This window comes from Camelina sativa, chromosome 4 (assembly GCF_000633955.1).
Source record: "Camelina sativa cultivar DH55 chromosome 4, Cs, whole genome shotgun sequence".
Classification (NCBI taxonomy): Eukaryota; Viridiplantae; Streptophyta; class Magnoliopsida; order Brassicales; family Brassicaceae; genus Camelina; species Camelina sativa.
In genome coordinates this window covers 23707589-23710311 of record NC_025688.1, presented here as the reverse complement: position 1 = coordinate 23710311, position 2723 = coordinate 23707589, and the positions used below count along the sequence as shown (strand labels likewise).

General features: G+C 36.5%; 1 pseudogene; it reads left to right on the top strand.

The window, feature by feature from the left end:
• LOC104782098 lies at nucleotides 848-2571 on the top strand (annotated as a pseudogene).

Genomic DNA, 2723 nt, shown 5'->3' with positions numbered 1-2723 from the left:
TTTTTTTTTTTTTTTTTTTTTTTTTTTTTTTTTTTTTTTTTTTTTTTTTTTTTGATGAATTTTAATAAGGAGGGAGGTTTAAAAAGCTCTGATACTTCAACTGGTTGATATTTTTTTTAAATTTTTTGAAGATTTTAGTATTAAAAATAACATAAACTCTAGCAGCCGTATATCTTAAATCTCCTCCTTAAAAATATTCATTAAAATTTTTAATTCCACTTTTTAAATCCGTTTTGTTTGACTTTTCTAATTCCACTTGTGTGATTTTACGAATCAATCAATCACATAAAAGTTCAAATCTAAGATGATTTTCAAATCTACTAACATTCACTACTTATAATTTATCCGTTGGATTTGTTCTGTTACCAATCTGAAGTTTCAACAATCAAAATATTTTGACATAAGAAAATCTTCACAATAATTTGAAGATCAATCATCAAATCTGGAGTAAGAAAACAAATACTATAAATCAAACACTTTAGTTTATTTTTATTTTGAAGACATATTCATCAAGGTTATGATGGGGCCTTTTGGATGCTTTGAGGTTTGTTGTCCAAATTTTATAAAAAGGAGGAGATCCCGAGAGTTCGAGTTTGTTTTTCTTCTAAATTCTTTCATCCAATATTTGATATATTTGTTTTTTTTTGCGGCTGTGAAATCTTCACAATAATTTCGACGTAGTTCTCAAATATATTTTCTCTTACTTTTTTGGGCTTATATGAAAATTATGAATGCGAAAGAACACTTGAATGCCCGACACGATATATTTACTTAGTATTGTGAACCACTTGTGTTCTGTAACTGTAACGAATAAGCCAAATTTGCTTTTTGCTCTTTCTTACATCACATTTTAATTATCTCCTTAACTTCCAAGGCTATTTATCCAATTTATATGTATTGCACAGAGAAACACACATACACAAAATCAGAATCAAAGCAAAACAAAAACCAAAAAGAACATAATTAAGAGAGTTCCTCATGGCATCCGAAACTAGCCACCAGTTTCCTTCTCTTCACTTTGTTCTCTTCCCTTTCATGGCCCAAGGTCACATGATCCCCATGGTCGATATTGCAAGGCTCTTGGCTCAGCGAGGGGTCACTATAACCATTGTCACAACGCCTCAAAACGCAGCCCGGTTCAAGAACGTTCTCAGTCGGGCCATCCAGTCCGGCTTGCCCATCAATTTTGTGCAGATAAAGTTTCCATCTCAATAATCGGGTTTATCGGAAGGACATGAGAATTTGGACTTGCTCGATTCGTTGAGGGAGTCATTAACCTTCTTTCAAGCAATTAATATGCTGGGGGAACCCGTGGAGAAGCTCTTGAAAGAGTTTCAACCTAGGCCAAGCTGCATAATCGCCGACATGTGTTTGCCTTATACAAACAAAGTTGCCAAGAACCTTGGTATACCAAAAATCATCTTTCATGGCATGTGCTGCTTTAATCTTCTTTGTATGCATATTATGCACCAAAACCACGAGCTCTTGGAAAATATAGAGTCTGAAAAGGAGTACTTCTCCGTTCCAAATTTCCCTGACAGAGCTGAATTCACAAAAGCTCAGCTGCCAATGCTCTTACCTGTTGGAGTTTGGAAAGAGTTCGTTGACGAAATGACAGAAGCGGATAACACTTCGTATGGTGTGATTGTTAACACCTTTGAAGAGCTTGAGCCAGCTTATGTTAGAGACTACAAGAAAGTTAAAGCGAGTAAGGTATGGAGCATTGGACCGGTTTCCTTGTGCAACAAGGTAGGAGAAGACAAAGCCGAGAGGGGAAACAAGGCAGCCATTGATCAAGAAGAGTGTATTAAATGGCTTGATTCTAAAGAAGAAGGGTCTGTGCTATATGTTTGCCTTGGAAGTATATGCAATCTTCCTCTCTCTCAGCTCAAAGAGATCGGGTTAGGCCTCGAGGAATCCCAAAGACCATTCATTTGGGTCATAAGAGGTTGGGAGAAGTATAACGAGTTAGTTGACTGGATCTCGGAGAGCGGTTTTAAAGAAAGAACCAAAGAGAGAGGCCTTCTCATAAGAGGATGGTCACCTCAAATGCTTATCCTTTCACACCCTGCTGTTGGAGCCTTCTTGACACATTGTGGATGGAACTCGACTCTTGAAGGAATCACTTCAGGCGTTCCATTGCTCACTTGGCCACTTTTTGGAGACCAGTTCTGCAACGAGAAGCTGGCGGTGCAGGTACTAAATGTCGGTGTGAGAGCCGGGGTTGAAGATGTCATGAGATGTGGAGAAGAAGAGAAAATAGGAGTGTTGGTGGATAAAGAAGGAGTGAAGAAGGCAGTGGAAGAAGTGAAGAACTAATGGGTGATAGTAGTAATGCAAAAGAGAAAAGAAAAAGAGTCAAAGAGCTTGGAGAATTAGCTCACAAGGCGGTGGAGGAAGGAGGCTCTTCTCATTCCAACATCACATTATTGCTTCAAGACATAATTCAACTGCAGGCATAATCCAAGAATTGATTGTAACGTTTCTTGGTTTTATCCAAAAAAGAAAATGATTGTAACGTCAGTTCTTGTTGAAGAAAAATTCGTAATATTTTTTCTATTTAAAATTTTATATACTCTCTCAAATCTAATTATAATATGATCATCATACTCAGTTACTCACAGCCTGTTCTTCTAATAAGTTAGTACATATTAAGATTAAGTAACCGACGTCTATTAATATGTAAGTTAGTAAGTATATTTGTAACGTCCCAATTATAAAAG